This window comes from Pimephales promelas, chromosome 3, assembly GCF_988280905.1.
Source record: "Pimephales promelas chromosome 3, fPimPro1.hap1.1, whole genome shotgun sequence".
Classification (NCBI taxonomy): Eukaryota; Metazoa; Chordata; class Actinopteri; order Cypriniformes; family Leuciscidae; genus Pimephales; species Pimephales promelas.
Window position 1 is genome coordinate 46,343,915 of NC_142771.1, and position 9,900 is coordinate 46,353,814.

Genomic DNA, 9,900 nt, shown 5'->3' on the forward strand with positions numbered 1-9,900 from the left:
GTAAACTATATAAAGCTTACAGCACCTGGTATTCCCAGGCGGTCTCCCATCCAAGTACTAACCAGGCCCGACCCTGCTTAGCTTCCGAGATCAGACGAGTTCGGGCGTTCTCAAGGTGGTATGGCCGTAAGCGAAATCTGCTGCCAAAATTGGGCTATTTGAATGGTTAGAACATTAGGGTAGTAAACTATATAAAGCTTACAGCACCTGGTATTCCCAGGCGGTCTCCCATCCAAGTACTAACCAGGCCCGACCCTGCTTAGCTTCCGAGATCAGACGAGTTCGGGCGTTCTCAAGGTGGTATGGCCGTAAGCGAAATCTGCTGCCAAAATTGGGCTATTTGAATGGTTAGAACATTAGGGTAGTAAACTATATAAAGCTTACAGCACCTGGTATTCCCAGGCGGTCTCCCATCCAAGTACTAACCAGGCCCGACCCTGCTTAGCTTCCGAGATCAGACGAGTTCGGGCGTTCTCAAGGTGGTATGGCCGTAAGCGAAATCTGCTGCCAAAATTGGGCTATTTGAATGGTTAGAACATTAGGGTAGTAAACTATATAAAGCTTACAGCACCTGGTATTCCCAGGCGGTCTCCCATCCAAGTACTAACCAGGCCCGACCCTGCTTAGCTTCCGAGATCAGACGAGTTCGGGCGTTCTCAAGGTGGTATGGCCGTAAGCGAAATCTGCTGCCAAAATTGGGCTATTTGAATGGTTAGAACATTAGGGTAGTAAACTATATAAAGCTTACAGCACCTGGTATTCCCAGGCGGTCTCCCATTCAAGTACTAACCAGGCCCGACCCTGCTTAGCTTCCGAGATCAGACGAGTTCGGGCGTTCTCAAGGTGGTATGGCCGTAAGCGAAATCCGCTGCCAAAATTGGGCTATTTGAAGAAGAAAAAAAAAGAGACTCTTTCAGGCTTTCTGAAGAAACTCAGAGAATATTTCAGGCATTTCGAGGGGAAAAAAGACAATTTAGGATTTTTGAACCATTTCATTGACTCTTTTTTTTTTTTTTTTTTTTTTTAAACAATAAAGCTTACAGCACCTGGTATTCCCAGGCGGTCTCCCATCCAAGTACTAACCAGGCCCGACCCTGCTTAGCTTCCGAGATCAGACGAGTTCGGGCGTTCTCAAGGTGGTATGGCCGTAAGCGAAATCTGCTGCCAAAATTGGGCTATTTGAATGGTTAGAACATTAGGGTAGTAAACTATATAAAGCTTACAGCACCTGGTATTCCCAGGCGGTCTCCCATCCAAGTACTAACCAGGCCCGACCCTGCTTAGCTTCCGAGATCAGACGAGTTCGGGCGTTCTCAAGGTGGTATGGCCGTAAGCGAAATCTGCTGCCAAAATTGGGCTATTTGAATGGTTAGAACATTAGGGTAGTAAACTATATAAAGCTTACAGCACCTGGTATTCCCAGGCGGTCTCCCATCCAAGTACTAACCAGGCCCGACCCTGCTTAGCTTCCGAGATCAGACGAGTTCGGGCGTCCTCAAGGTGGTATGGCCGTAAGCGAAATCTGCTGCCAAAATTGGGCTATTTGAATGGTTAGAACATTAGGGTAGTAAACTATATAAAGCTTACAGCACCTGGTATTCCCAGGCGGTCTCCCATCCAAGTACTAACCAGGCCCGACCCTGCTTAGCTTCCGAGATCAGACGAGTTCGGGCGTTCTCAAGGTGGTATGGCCGTAAGCGAAATCTGCTGCCAAAATTGGGCTATTTGAATGGTTAGAACATTAGGGTAGTAAACTATATAAAGCTTACAGCACCTGGTATTCCCAGGCGGTCTCCCATCCAAGTACTAACCAGGCCCGACCCTGCTTAGCTTCCGAGATCAGACGAGTTCGGGCGTTCTCAAGGTGGTATGGCCGTAAGCGAAATCTGCTGCCAAAATTGGGCTATTTGAATGGTTAGAACATTAGGGTAGTAAACTATATAAAGCTTACAGCACCTGGTATTCCCAGGCGGTCTCCCATCCAAGTACTAACCAGGCCCGACCCTGCTTAGCTTCCGAGATCAGACGAGTTCGGGCGTTCTCAAGGTGGTATGGCCGTAAGCGAAATCTGCTGCCAAAATTGGGCTATTTGAATGGTTAGAACATTAGGGTAGTAAACTATATAAAGCTTACAGCACCTGGTATTCCCAGGCGGTCTCCCATCCAAGTACTAACCAGGCCCGACCCTGCTTAGCTTCCGAGATCAGACGAGTTCGGGCGTTCTCAAGGTGGTATGGCCGTAAGCGAAATCTGCTGCCAAAATTGGGCTATTTGAATGGTTAGAACATTAGGGTAGTAAACTATATAAAGCTTACAGCACCTGGTATTCCCAGGCGGTCTCCCATCCAAGTACTAACCAGGCCCGACCCTGCTTAGCTTCCGAGATCAGACGAGTTCGGGCGTTCTCAAGGTGGTATGGCCGTAAGCGAAATCTGCTGCCAAAATTGGGCTATTTGAATGGTTAGAACATTAGGGTAGTAAACTATATAAAGCTTACAGCACCTGGTATTCCCAGGCGGTCTCCCATTCAAGTACTAACCAGGCCCGACCCTGCTTAGCTTCCGAGATCAGACGAGTTCGGGCGTTCTCAAGGTGGTATGGCCGTAAGCGAAATCCGCTGCCAAAATTGGGCTATTTGAAGAAGAAAAAAAAAGAGACTCTTTCAGGCTTTCTGAAGAAACTCAGAGAATATTTCAGGCATTTCGAGGGGAAAAAAGACAATTTAGGATTTTTGAACCATTTCATTGACTCTTTTTTTTTTTTTTTTTTTTAAACAATAAAGCTTACAGCACCTGGTATTCCCAGGCGGTCTCCCATCCAAGTACTAACCAGGCCCGACCCTGCTTAGCTTCCGAGATCAGACGAGTTCGGGCGTTCTCAAGGTGGTATGGCCGTAAGCGAAATCTGCTGCCAAAATTGGGCTATTTGAATGGTTAGAACATTAGGGTAGTAAACTATATAAAGCTTACAGCACCTGGTATTCCCAGGCGGTCTTCCATCCAAGTACTAACCAGGCCCGACCCTGCTTAGCTTCCGAGATCAGACGAGTTCGGGCGTTCTCAAGGTGGTATGGCCGTAAGCGAAATCTGCTGCCAAAATTGGGCTATTTGAATGGTTAGAACATTAGGGTAGTAAACTATATAAAGCTTACAGCACCTGGTATTCCCAGGCGGTCTCCCATCCAAGTACTAACCAGGCCCGACCCTGCTTAGCTTCCGAGATCAGACGAGTTCGGGCGTTCTCAAGGTGGTATGGCCGTAAGCGAAATCTGCTGCCAAAATTGGGCTATTTGAATGGTTAGAACATTAGGGTAGTAAACTATATAAAGCTTACAGCACCTGGTATTCCCAGGCGGTCTCCCATTCAAGTACTAACCAGGCCCGACCCTGCTTAGCTTCCGAGATCAGACGAGTTTGGGCGTTCTCAAGGTGGTATGGCCGTAAGCGAAATCCGCTGCCAAAATTGGGCTATTTGAAGAAGAAAAAAAAAGAGACTCTTTCAGGCTTTCTGAAGAAACTCAGAGAATATTTCAGGCATTTCGAGGGGAAAAAAGACAATTTAGGATTTTTGAACCATTTCATTGACTCTTTTTTTTTTTTTTTTTTTTTTATACAATAAAGCTTACAGCACCTGGTATTCCCAGGCGGTCTCCCATCCAAGTACTAACCTGGCCCGACCCTGCTTAGCTTCCGAGATCAGACGAGTTCGGGCGTTCTCAAGGTGGTATGGCCGTAAGCGAAATCTGCTGCCAAAATTGGGCTATTTGAATGGTTAGAACATTAGGGTAGTAAACTATATAAAGCTTACAGCACCTGGTATTCCCAGGCGGTCTCCCATCCAAGTACTAACCAGGCCCGACCCTGCTTAGCTTCCGAGATCAGACGAGTTCGGGCGTTCTCAAGGTGGTATGGCCGTAAGCGAAATCTGTTGCCAAAATTGGGCTATTTGAATGGTTAGAACATTAGGGTAGTAAACTATATAAAGCTTACAGCACCTGGTATTCCCAGGCGGTCTCCCATTCAAGTACTAACCAGGCCCGACCCTGCTTAGCTTCCGAGATCAGACGAGTTCGGGCGTTCTCAAGGTGGTATGGCCGTAAGCGAAATCTGCTGCCAAAATTGGGCTATTTGAATGGTTAGAACATTAGGGTAGTAAACTATATAAAGCTTACAGCACCTGGTATTCCCAGGCGGTCTCCCATCCAAGTACTAACCAGGCCCGACCCTGCTTAGCTTCCGAGATCAGACGAGTTCGGGCGTTCTCAAGGTGGTATGGCCGTAAGCGAAATCTGCTGCCAAAATTGGGCTATTTGAATGGTTAGAACATTAGGGTAGTAAACTATATAAAGCTTACAGCACCTGGTATTCCCAGGCGGTCTCCCATCCAAGTACTAACCAGGCCCGACCCTGCTTAGCTTCCGAGATCAGACGAGTTCGGGCGTTCTCAAGGTGGTATGGCCGTAAGCGAAATCTGCTGCCAAAATTGGGCTATTTGAATGGTTAGAACATTAGGGTAGTAAACTATATAAAGCTTACAGCACCTGGTATTCCCAGGCGGTCTCCCATCCAAGTACTAACCAGGCCCGACCCTGCTTAGCTTCCGAGATCAGACGAGTTCGGGCGTCCTCAAGGTGGTATGGCCGTAAGCGAAATCTGCTGCCAAAATTGGGCTATTTGAATGGTTAGAACATTAGGGTAGTAAACTATATAAAGCTTACAGCACCTGGTATTCCCAGGCGGTCTCCCATCCAAGTACTAACCAGGCCCGACCCTGCTTAGCTTCCGAGATCAGACGAGTTCGGGCGTCCTCAAGGTGGTATGGCCGTAAGCGAAATCTGCTGCCAAAATTGGGCTATTTGAATGGTTAGAACATTAGGGTAGTAAACTATATAAAGCTTACAGCACCTGGTATTCCCAGGCGGTCTCCCATCCAAGTACTAACCAGGCCCGACCCTGCTTAGCTTCCGAGATCAGACGAGTTCGGGCGTTCTCAAGGTGGTATGGCCGTAAGCGAAATCTGCTGCCAAAATTGGGCTATTTGAATGGTTAGAACATTAGGGTAGTAAACTATATAAAGCTTACAGCACCTGGTATTCCCAGGCGGTCTCCCATCCAAGTACTAACCAGGCCCGACCCTGCTTAGCTTCCGAGATCAGACGAGTTCGGGCGTTCTCAAGGTGGTATGGCCGTAAGCGAAATCTGCTGCCAAAATTGGGCTATTTGAATGGTTAGAACATTAGGGTAGTAAACTATATAAAGCTTACAGCACCTGGTATTCCCAGGCGGTCTCCCATCCAAGTACTAACCAGGCCCGACCCTGCTTAGCTTCCGAGATCAGACGAGTTCGGGCGTTCTCAAGGTGGTATGGCCGTAAGCGAAATCTGCTGCCAAAATTGGGCTATTTGAATGGTTAGAACATTAGGGTAGTAAACTATATAAAGCTTACAGCACCTGGTATTCCCAGGCGGTCTCCCATCCAAGTACTAACCAGGCCCGACCCTGCTTAGCTTCCGAGATCAGACGAGTTCGGGCGTCCTCAAGGTGGTATGGCCGTAAGCGAAATCTGCTGCCAAAATTGGGCTATTTGAATGGTTAGAACATTAGGGTAGTAAACTATATAAAGCTTACAGCACCTGGTATTCCCAGGCGGTCTCCCATCCAAGTACTAACCAGGCCCGACCCTGCTTAGCTTCCGAGATCAGACGAGTTCGGGCGTTCTCAAGGTGGTATGGCCGTAAGCGAAATCTGCTGCCAAAATTGGGCTATTTGAATGGTTAGAACATTAGGGTAGTAAACTATATAAAGCTTACAGCACCTGGTATTCCCAGGCGGTCTCCCATCCAAGTACTAACCAGGCCCGACCCTGCTTAGCTTCCGAGATCAGACGAGTTCGGGCGTTCTCAAGGTGGTATGGCCGTAAGCGAAATCTGTTGCCAAAATTGGGCTATTTGAATGGTTAGAACATTAGGGTAGTAAACTATATAAAGCTTACAGCACCTGGTATTCCCAGGCGGTCTCCCATCCAAGTACTAACCAGGCCCGACCCTGCTTAGCTTCCGAGATCAGACGAGTTCGGGCGTTCTCAAGGTGGTATGGCCGTAAGCGAAATCTGCTGCCAAAATTGGGCTATTTGAATGGTTAGAACATTAGGGTAGTAAACTATATAAAGCTTACAGCACCTGGTATTCCCAGGCGGTCTCCCATCCAAGTACTAACCAGGCCCGACCCTGCTTAGCTTCCGAGATCAGACGAGTTCGGGCGTTCTCAAGGTGGTATGGCCGTAAGCGAAATCTGCTGCCAAAATTGGGCTATTTGAATGGTTAGAACATTAGGGTAGTAAACTATATAAAGCTTACAGCACCTGGTATTCCCAGGCGGTCTCCCATTCAAGTACTAACCAGGCCCGACCCTGCTTAGCTTCCGAGATCAGACGAGTTCGGGCGTTCTCAAGGTGGTATGGCCGTAAGCGAAATCCGCTGCCAAAATTGGGCTATTTGAAGAAGAAAAAAAAAGAGACTCTTTCAGGCTTTCTGAAGAAACTCAGAGAATATTTCAGGCATTTCGAGGGGAAAAAAGACAATTTAGGATTTTTGAACCATTTCATTGACTCTTTTTTTTTTTTTTTTTTAAACAATAAAGCTTACAGCACCTGGTATTCCCAGGCGGTCTCCCATCCAAGTACTAACCAGGCCCGACCCTGCTTAGCTTCCGAGATCAGACGAGTTCGGGCGTTCTCAAGGTGGTATGGCCGTAAGCGAAATCTGCTGCCAAAATTGGGCTATTTGAATGGTTAGAACATTAGGGTAGTAAACTATATAAAGCTTACAGCACCTGGTATTCCCAGGCGGTCTCCCATCCAAGTACTAACCAGGCCCGACCCTGCTTAGCTTCCGAGATCAGACGAGTTCGGGCGTTCTCAAGGTGGTATGGCCGTAAGCGAAATCTGCTGCCAAAATTGGGCTATTTGAATGGTTAGAACATTAGGGTAGTAAACTATATAAAGCTTACAGCACCTGGTATTCCCAGGCGGTCTCCCATCCAAGTACTAACCAGGCCCGACCCTGCTTAGCTTCCGAGATCAGACGAGTTCGGGCGTCCTCAAGGTGGTATGGCCGTAAGCGAAATCTGCTGCCAAAATTGGGCTATTTGAATGGTTAGAACATTAGGGTAGTAAACTATATAAAGCTTACAGCACCTGGTATTCCCAGGCGGTCTCCCATCCAAGTACTAACCAGGCCCGACCCTGCTTAGCTTCCGAGATCAGACGAGTTCGGGCGTTCTCAAGGTGGTATGGCCGTAAGCGAAATCTGCTGCCAAAATTGGGCTATTTGAATGGTTAGAACATTAGGGTAGTAAACTATATAAAGCTTACAGCACCTGGTATTCCCAGGCGGTCTCCCATCCAAGTACTAACCAGGCCCGACCCTGCTTAGCTTCCGAGATCAGACGAGTTCGGGCGTTCTCAAGGTGGTATGGCCGTAAGCGAAATCTGCTGCCAAAATTGGGCTATTTGAATGGTTAGAACATTAGGGTAGTAAACTATATAAAGCTTACAGCACCTGGTATTCCCAGGCGGTCTCCCATCCAAGTACTAACCAGGCCCGACCCTGCTTAGCTTCCGAGATCAGACGAGTTCGGGCGTTCTCAAGGTGGTATGGCCGTAAGCGAAATCTGCTGCCAAAATTGGGCTATTTGAATGGTTAGAACATTAGGGTAGTAAACTATATAAAGCTTACAGCACCTGGTATTCCCAGGCGGTCTCCCATCCAAGTACTAACCAGGCCCGACCCTGCTTAGCTTCCGAGATCAGACGAGTTCGGGCGTTCTCAAGGTGGTATGGCCGTAAGCGAAATCTGCTGCCAAAATTGGGCTATTTGAATGGTTAGAACATTAGGGTAGTAAACTATATAAAGCTTACAGCACCTGGTATTCCCAGGCGGTCTCCCATCCAAGTACTAACCAGGCCCGACCCTGCTTAGCTTCCGAGATCAGACGAGTTCGGGCGTTCTCAAGGTGGTATGGCCGTAAGCGAAATCTGCTGCCAAAATTGGGCTATTTGAATGGTTAGAACATTAGGGTAGTAAACTATATAAAGCTTACAGCACCTGGTATTCCCAGGCGGTCTCCCATTCAAGTACTAACCAGGCCCGACCCTGCTTAGCTTCCGAGATCAGACGAGTTCGGGCGTTCTCAAGGTGGTATGGCCGTAAGCGAAATCTGCTGCCAAAATTGGGCTATTTGAATGGTTAGAACATTAGGGTAGTAAACTATATAAAGCTTACAGCACCTGGTATTCCCAGGCGGTCTCCCATTCAAGTACTAACCAGGCCCGACCCTGCTTAGCTTCCGAGATCAGACGAGTTCGGGCGTTCTCAAGGTGGTATGGCCGTAAGCGAAATCCGCTGCCAAAATTGGGCTATTTGAAGAAGAAAAAAAAAGAGACTCTTTCAGGCTTTCTGAAGAAACTCAGAGAATATTTCAGGCATTTCGAGGGGAAAAAAGACAATTTAGGATTTTTGAACCATTTCATTGACTCTTTTTTTTTTTTTTTTTTTTTAAACAATAAAGCTTACAGCACCTGGTATTCCCAGGCGGTCTCCCATCCAAGTACTAACCAGGCCCGACCCTGCTTAGCTTCCGAGATCAGACGAGTTCGGGCGTTCTCAAGGTGGTATGGCCGTAAGCGAAATCTGCTGCCAAAATTGGGCTATTTGAATGGTTAGAACATTAGGGTAGTAAACTATATAAAGCTTACAGCACCTGGTATTCCCAGGCGGTCTTCCATCCAAGTACTAACCAGGCCCGACCCTGCTTAGCTTCCGAGATCAGACGAGTTCGGGCGTTCTCAAGGTGGTATGGCCGTAAGCGAAATCTGCTGCCAAAATTGGGCTATTTGAATGGTTAGAACATTAGGGTAGTAAACTATATAAAGCTTACAGCACCTGGTATTCCCAGGCGGTCTCCCATCCAAGTACTAACCAGGCCCGACCCTGCTTAGCTTCCGAGATCAGACGAGTTCGGGCGTTCTCAAGGTGGTATGGCCGTAAGCGAAATCTGCTGCCAAAATTGGGCTATTTGAATGGTTAGAACATTAGGGTAGTAAACTATATAAAGCTTACAGCACCTGGTATTCCCAGGCGGTCTCCCATTCAAGTACTAACCAGGCCCGACCCTGCTTAGCTTCCGAGATCAGACGAGTTCGGGCGTTCTCAAGGTGGTATGGCCGTAAGCGAAATCCGCTGCCAAAATTGGGCTATTTGAAGAAGAAAAAAAAAGAGACTCTTTCAGGCTTTCTGAAGAAACTCAGAGAATATTTCAGGCATTTCGAGGGGAAAAAAGACAATTTAGGATTTTTGAACCATTTCATTGACTCTTTTTTTTTTTTTTTTTTTTTTTATACAATAAAGCTTACAGCACCTGGTATTCCCAGGCGGTCTCCCATCCAAGTACTAACCTGGCCCGACCCTGCTTAGCTTCCGAGATCAGACGAGTTCGGGCGTTCTCAAGGTGGTATGGCCGTAAGCGAAATCTGCTGCCAAAATTGGGCTATTTGAATGGTTAGAACATTAGGGTAGTAAACTATATAAAGCTTACAGCACCTGGTATTCCCAGGCGGTCTCCCATCCAAGTACTAACCAGGCCCGACCCTGCTTAGCTTCCGAGATCAGACGAGTTCGGGCGTTCTCAAGGTGGTATGGCCGTAAGCGAAATCTGTTGCCAAAATTGGGCTATTTGAATGGTTAGAACATTAGGGTAGTAAACTATATAAAGCTTACAGCACCTGGTATTCCCAGGCGGTCTCCCATTCAAGTACTAACCAGGCCCGACCCTGCTTAGCTTCCGAGATCAGACGAGTTCGGGCGTTCTCAAGGTGGTATGGCCGTAAGCGAAATCTGCTGCC

The 9,900-nt window shown here is 47.5% G+C and overlaps 51 non-coding genes across 51 annotated transcripts; all 51 read right to left on the minus strand.

The window, feature by feature from the left end:
• Positions 1-13: 13 nt before the first annotated feature.
• LOC148990035 (5S ribosomal RNA) lies at positions 14-132 on the minus strand. The gene has a single exon (XR_016156611.1). It is a non-coding gene; the product is annotated as a 5S ribosomal RNA (ribosomal RNA).
• A 63-nt stretch (positions 133-195) lies between these two features.
• LOC148990036 (5S ribosomal RNA) lies at positions 196-314 on the minus strand. Its single transcript, XR_016156612.1, has one exon. It is a non-coding gene; the product is annotated as a 5S ribosomal RNA (ribosomal RNA).
• Positions 315-377: 63 nt separating this feature from the next.
• LOC148990037 (5S ribosomal RNA) lies at positions 378-496 on the minus strand. The gene has a single exon (XR_016156613.1). It is a non-coding gene; the product is annotated as a 5S ribosomal RNA (ribosomal RNA).
• A 63-nt stretch (positions 497-559) lies between these two features.
• LOC148990038 (5S ribosomal RNA) lies at positions 560-678 on the minus strand. Its single transcript, XR_016156615.1, has one exon. It is a non-coding gene; the product is annotated as a 5S ribosomal RNA (ribosomal RNA).
• A 63-nt stretch (positions 679-741) lies between these two features.
• LOC148990039 (5S ribosomal RNA) lies at positions 742-860 on the minus strand. Its single transcript, XR_016160736.1, has one exon. It is a non-coding gene; the product is annotated as a 5S ribosomal RNA (ribosomal RNA).
• Positions 861-1,034: 174 nt separating this feature from the next.
• Positions 1,035-1,153, minus strand: LOC148990040 (5S ribosomal RNA). The gene has a single exon (XR_016156616.1). It is a non-coding gene; the product is annotated as a 5S ribosomal RNA (ribosomal RNA).
• A 63-nt stretch (positions 1,154-1,216) lies between these two features.
• LOC148990041 (5S ribosomal RNA) lies at positions 1,217-1,335 on the minus strand. Its single transcript, XR_016156617.1, has one exon. It is a non-coding gene; the product is annotated as a 5S ribosomal RNA (ribosomal RNA).
• Positions 1,336-1,398: 63 nt separating this feature from the next.
• Positions 1,399-1,517, minus strand: LOC148990042 (5S ribosomal RNA). The gene has a single exon (XR_016161455.1). It is a non-coding gene; the product is annotated as a 5S ribosomal RNA (ribosomal RNA).
• A 63-nt stretch (positions 1,518-1,580) lies between these two features.
• Positions 1,581-1,699, minus strand: LOC148990043 (5S ribosomal RNA). Its single transcript, XR_016156618.1, has one exon. It is a non-coding gene; the product is annotated as a 5S ribosomal RNA (ribosomal RNA).
• Positions 1,700-1,762: 63 nt separating this feature from the next.
• LOC148990044 (5S ribosomal RNA) lies at positions 1,763-1,881 on the minus strand. Its single transcript, XR_016156619.1, has one exon. It is a non-coding gene; the product is annotated as a 5S ribosomal RNA (ribosomal RNA).
• Positions 1,882-1,944: 63 nt separating this feature from the next.
• On the minus strand, positions 1,945-2,063 carry LOC148990045 (5S ribosomal RNA). The gene has a single exon (XR_016156620.1). It is a non-coding gene; the product is annotated as a 5S ribosomal RNA (ribosomal RNA).
• A 63-nt stretch (positions 2,064-2,126) lies between these two features.
• LOC148990046 (5S ribosomal RNA) lies at positions 2,127-2,245 on the minus strand. Its single transcript, XR_016156621.1, has one exon. It is a non-coding gene; the product is annotated as a 5S ribosomal RNA (ribosomal RNA).
• Positions 2,246-2,308: 63 nt separating this feature from the next.
• On the minus strand, positions 2,309-2,427 carry LOC148990047 (5S ribosomal RNA). The gene has a single exon (XR_016156622.1). It is a non-coding gene; the product is annotated as a 5S ribosomal RNA (ribosomal RNA).
• Positions 2,428-2,490: 63 nt separating this feature from the next.
• Positions 2,491-2,609, minus strand: LOC148990048 (5S ribosomal RNA). Its single transcript, XR_016160737.1, has one exon. It is a non-coding gene; the product is annotated as a 5S ribosomal RNA (ribosomal RNA).
• A 171-nt stretch (positions 2,610-2,780) lies between these two features.
• On the minus strand, positions 2,781-2,899 carry LOC148990049 (5S ribosomal RNA). Its single transcript, XR_016156623.1, has one exon. It is a non-coding gene; the product is annotated as a 5S ribosomal RNA (ribosomal RNA).
• A 63-nt stretch (positions 2,900-2,962) lies between these two features.
• LOC148990050 (5S ribosomal RNA) lies at positions 2,963-3,081 on the minus strand. The gene has a single exon (XR_016161704.1). It is a non-coding gene; the product is annotated as a 5S ribosomal RNA (ribosomal RNA).
• A 63-nt stretch (positions 3,082-3,144) lies between these two features.
• LOC148990051 (5S ribosomal RNA) lies at positions 3,145-3,263 on the minus strand. Its single transcript, XR_016156624.1, has one exon. It is a non-coding gene; the product is annotated as a 5S ribosomal RNA (ribosomal RNA).
• A 63-nt stretch (positions 3,264-3,326) lies between these two features.
• Positions 3,327-3,445, minus strand: LOC148990052 (5S ribosomal RNA). The gene has a single exon (XR_016163630.1). It is a non-coding gene; the product is annotated as a 5S ribosomal RNA (ribosomal RNA).
• A 173-nt stretch (positions 3,446-3,618) lies between these two features.
• Positions 3,619-3,737, minus strand: LOC148990053 (5S ribosomal RNA). The gene has a single exon (XR_016167859.1). It is a non-coding gene; the product is annotated as a 5S ribosomal RNA (ribosomal RNA).
• A 63-nt stretch (positions 3,738-3,800) lies between these two features.
• Positions 3,801-3,919, minus strand: LOC148990054 (5S ribosomal RNA). The gene has a single exon (XR_016156626.1). It is a non-coding gene; the product is annotated as a 5S ribosomal RNA (ribosomal RNA).
• A 63-nt stretch (positions 3,920-3,982) lies between these two features.
• On the minus strand, positions 3,983-4,101 carry LOC148990055 (5S ribosomal RNA). The gene has a single exon (XR_016160738.1). It is a non-coding gene; the product is annotated as a 5S ribosomal RNA (ribosomal RNA).
• A 63-nt stretch (positions 4,102-4,164) lies between these two features.
• Positions 4,165-4,283, minus strand: LOC148990056 (5S ribosomal RNA). The gene has a single exon (XR_016156627.1). It is a non-coding gene; the product is annotated as a 5S ribosomal RNA (ribosomal RNA).
• Positions 4,284-4,346: 63 nt separating this feature from the next.
• On the minus strand, positions 4,347-4,465 carry LOC148990057 (5S ribosomal RNA). The gene has a single exon (XR_016156628.1). It is a non-coding gene; the product is annotated as a 5S ribosomal RNA (ribosomal RNA).
• Positions 4,466-4,528: 63 nt separating this feature from the next.
• Positions 4,529-4,647, minus strand: LOC148990058 (5S ribosomal RNA). Its single transcript, XR_016161456.1, has one exon. It is a non-coding gene; the product is annotated as a 5S ribosomal RNA (ribosomal RNA).
• Positions 4,648-4,710: 63 nt separating this feature from the next.
• On the minus strand, positions 4,711-4,829 carry LOC148990059 (5S ribosomal RNA). Its single transcript, XR_016161457.1, has one exon. It is a non-coding gene; the product is annotated as a 5S ribosomal RNA (ribosomal RNA).
• A 63-nt stretch (positions 4,830-4,892) lies between these two features.
• LOC148990060 (5S ribosomal RNA) lies at positions 4,893-5,011 on the minus strand. The gene has a single exon (XR_016156629.1). It is a non-coding gene; the product is annotated as a 5S ribosomal RNA (ribosomal RNA).
• Positions 5,012-5,074: 63 nt separating this feature from the next.
• LOC148990061 (5S ribosomal RNA) lies at positions 5,075-5,193 on the minus strand. The gene has a single exon (XR_016156630.1). It is a non-coding gene; the product is annotated as a 5S ribosomal RNA (ribosomal RNA).
• A 63-nt stretch (positions 5,194-5,256) lies between these two features.
• Positions 5,257-5,375, minus strand: LOC148990062 (5S ribosomal RNA). The gene has a single exon (XR_016156631.1). It is a non-coding gene; the product is annotated as a 5S ribosomal RNA (ribosomal RNA).
• A 63-nt stretch (positions 5,376-5,438) lies between these two features.
• LOC148990063 (5S ribosomal RNA) lies at positions 5,439-5,557 on the minus strand. Its single transcript, XR_016161459.1, has one exon. It is a non-coding gene; the product is annotated as a 5S ribosomal RNA (ribosomal RNA).
• Positions 5,558-5,620: 63 nt separating this feature from the next.
• LOC148990064 (5S ribosomal RNA) lies at positions 5,621-5,739 on the minus strand. The gene has a single exon (XR_016156632.1). It is a non-coding gene; the product is annotated as a 5S ribosomal RNA (ribosomal RNA).
• Positions 5,740-5,802: 63 nt separating this feature from the next.
• On the minus strand, positions 5,803-5,921 carry LOC148990065 (5S ribosomal RNA). The gene has a single exon (XR_016156633.1). It is a non-coding gene; the product is annotated as a 5S ribosomal RNA (ribosomal RNA).
• A 63-nt stretch (positions 5,922-5,984) lies between these two features.
• Positions 5,985-6,103, minus strand: LOC148990066 (5S ribosomal RNA). The gene has a single exon (XR_016156634.1). It is a non-coding gene; the product is annotated as a 5S ribosomal RNA (ribosomal RNA).
• A 63-nt stretch (positions 6,104-6,166) lies between these two features.
• LOC148990067 (5S ribosomal RNA) lies at positions 6,167-6,285 on the minus strand. Its single transcript, XR_016156635.1, has one exon. It is a non-coding gene; the product is annotated as a 5S ribosomal RNA (ribosomal RNA).
• A 63-nt stretch (positions 6,286-6,348) lies between these two features.
• Positions 6,349-6,467, minus strand: LOC148990068 (5S ribosomal RNA). Its single transcript, XR_016160739.1, has one exon. It is a non-coding gene; the product is annotated as a 5S ribosomal RNA (ribosomal RNA).
• Positions 6,468-6,636: 169 nt separating this feature from the next.
• LOC148990069 (5S ribosomal RNA) lies at positions 6,637-6,755 on the minus strand. The gene has a single exon (XR_016156637.1). It is a non-coding gene; the product is annotated as a 5S ribosomal RNA (ribosomal RNA).
• A 63-nt stretch (positions 6,756-6,818) lies between these two features.
• On the minus strand, positions 6,819-6,937 carry LOC148990070 (5S ribosomal RNA). The gene has a single exon (XR_016156638.1). It is a non-coding gene; the product is annotated as a 5S ribosomal RNA (ribosomal RNA).
• A 63-nt stretch (positions 6,938-7,000) lies between these two features.
• LOC148990071 (5S ribosomal RNA) lies at positions 7,001-7,119 on the minus strand. Its single transcript, XR_016161460.1, has one exon. It is a non-coding gene; the product is annotated as a 5S ribosomal RNA (ribosomal RNA).
• A 63-nt stretch (positions 7,120-7,182) lies between these two features.
• Positions 7,183-7,301, minus strand: LOC148990072 (5S ribosomal RNA). Its single transcript, XR_016156639.1, has one exon. It is a non-coding gene; the product is annotated as a 5S ribosomal RNA (ribosomal RNA).
• Positions 7,302-7,364: 63 nt separating this feature from the next.
• LOC148990073 (5S ribosomal RNA) lies at positions 7,365-7,483 on the minus strand. The gene has a single exon (XR_016156640.1). It is a non-coding gene; the product is annotated as a 5S ribosomal RNA (ribosomal RNA).
• A 63-nt stretch (positions 7,484-7,546) lies between these two features.
• Positions 7,547-7,665, minus strand: LOC148990074 (5S ribosomal RNA). The gene has a single exon (XR_016156641.1). It is a non-coding gene; the product is annotated as a 5S ribosomal RNA (ribosomal RNA).
• A 63-nt stretch (positions 7,666-7,728) lies between these two features.
• On the minus strand, positions 7,729-7,847 carry LOC148990075 (5S ribosomal RNA). The gene has a single exon (XR_016156643.1). It is a non-coding gene; the product is annotated as a 5S ribosomal RNA (ribosomal RNA).
• Positions 7,848-7,910: 63 nt separating this feature from the next.
• LOC148990076 (5S ribosomal RNA) lies at positions 7,911-8,029 on the minus strand. Its single transcript, XR_016156644.1, has one exon. It is a non-coding gene; the product is annotated as a 5S ribosomal RNA (ribosomal RNA).
• Positions 8,030-8,092: 63 nt separating this feature from the next.
• LOC148990077 (5S ribosomal RNA) lies at positions 8,093-8,211 on the minus strand. The gene has a single exon (XR_016160740.1). It is a non-coding gene; the product is annotated as a 5S ribosomal RNA (ribosomal RNA).
• Positions 8,212-8,274: 63 nt separating this feature from the next.
• On the minus strand, positions 8,275-8,393 carry LOC148990078 (5S ribosomal RNA). Its single transcript, XR_016160741.1, has one exon. It is a non-coding gene; the product is annotated as a 5S ribosomal RNA (ribosomal RNA).
• Positions 8,394-8,565: 172 nt separating this feature from the next.
• Positions 8,566-8,684, minus strand: LOC148990079 (5S ribosomal RNA). Its single transcript, XR_016156645.1, has one exon. It is a non-coding gene; the product is annotated as a 5S ribosomal RNA (ribosomal RNA).
• A 63-nt stretch (positions 8,685-8,747) lies between these two features.
• LOC148990080 (5S ribosomal RNA) lies at positions 8,748-8,866 on the minus strand. The gene has a single exon (XR_016161705.1). It is a non-coding gene; the product is annotated as a 5S ribosomal RNA (ribosomal RNA).
• Positions 8,867-8,929: 63 nt separating this feature from the next.
• Positions 8,930-9,048, minus strand: LOC148990081 (5S ribosomal RNA). The gene has a single exon (XR_016156646.1). It is a non-coding gene; the product is annotated as a 5S ribosomal RNA (ribosomal RNA).
• Positions 9,049-9,111: 63 nt separating this feature from the next.
• LOC148990082 (5S ribosomal RNA) lies at positions 9,112-9,230 on the minus strand. Its single transcript, XR_016160742.1, has one exon. It is a non-coding gene; the product is annotated as a 5S ribosomal RNA (ribosomal RNA).
• A 174-nt stretch (positions 9,231-9,404) lies between these two features.
• Positions 9,405-9,523, minus strand: LOC148990083 (5S ribosomal RNA). Its single transcript, XR_016167870.1, has one exon. It is a non-coding gene; the product is annotated as a 5S ribosomal RNA (ribosomal RNA).
• Positions 9,524-9,586: 63 nt separating this feature from the next.
• LOC148990084 (5S ribosomal RNA) lies at positions 9,587-9,705 on the minus strand. The gene has a single exon (XR_016156647.1). It is a non-coding gene; the product is annotated as a 5S ribosomal RNA (ribosomal RNA).
• A 63-nt stretch (positions 9,706-9,768) lies between these two features.
• LOC148990085 (5S ribosomal RNA) lies at positions 9,769-9,887 on the minus strand. The gene has a single exon (XR_016160743.1). It is a non-coding gene; the product is annotated as a 5S ribosomal RNA (ribosomal RNA).
• Between the last annotated feature and the right edge of the window lie 13 nt (positions 9,888-9,900).